At 43.5% G+C, this 767-nt stretch overlaps 1 long non-coding RNA gene across 1 annotated transcript in view; it reads right to left on the bottom strand.

The window, feature by feature from the left end:
* LOC119591013 overlaps positions 1-767 on the bottom strand; it is a 3,970-nt gene extending 3,203 nt beyond the window's left edge. Inside the window, exon 1 of the long non-coding RNA XR_005230311.1 lies at positions 727-767. This is a non-coding gene — a long non-coding RNA (uncharacterized LOC119591013). The remainder of the gene's footprint in view (positions 1-726) is intronic.

Here is a 767-nt window from a genome sequence, read left to right as displayed (position 1 = left end):
GGGACACAAGTGCCATCGCCAGACTAAACCAGTCCCCACTGAAGAGGCAGATACTTCGTCGTTTGTTTAGATTGCGGACAGTGAATGAAACGTTTTTAAACTCCGGCGAATGTTTTTCCTACTTTGCAGGGCCCCGGGTTAAGTGAACCAGGAGGTATGTTTTCTTAAGGTGCGTTCACACTACAATACAAAATGACAGGGACCATAACGCATACGCGCTACAAACACTGAAAACAAAAAAAATGACTTTTTTACCAATGACCCATCCTCCACCGGAGGCCGTCCCACTTGTTTTTTAATGTGCTTGTAGCATGTCCGCAAGCATTTTTTTTTATGACACATTTTACAATGGGTTTTGGGCGCACCTCTTGGAGTAGTGTATATACGGAGCCTTTTTGGGCCCAATAGTAAAAAGTAATTTTTTTTCCCGAACACTGCTGGTAGTGTGGAGAATTGCCACTGGTATGTGCAGAATATTTTTTTTTTACCGATTAAAATTTCCCCTTTTTCCAACAGAATTGTTCATGGCATATACAGTACCTTAGTGTATAGCTGCCCGAACTGATAAACAAGAGTGACCTTTTGATACAAAGCTGACACTAACCATATGGTAGTTTTGAAAACAGTGCGTCTTATACGTTGCAAAATGTAATGTCGAGGCTGCAAATCGTTCGTTTGTGTGTGTGGCTCATACTCATTCAAGATGGACAGAACCGCGGTGCTTACCTCCGCCGTTCGAGAATCCGGTCGCAAAGCCGCCCCCGTGA

Source organism: Penaeus monodon, chromosome 28, assembly GCF_015228065.2.
Source record: "Penaeus monodon isolate SGIC_2016 chromosome 28, NSTDA_Pmon_1, whole genome shotgun sequence".
NCBI classification, from domain to species: domain Eukaryota; kingdom Metazoa; phylum Arthropoda; class Malacostraca; order Decapoda; family Penaeidae; genus Penaeus; species Penaeus monodon.
This window is presented reverse-complemented; position numbering and strand designations above follow the sequence as displayed.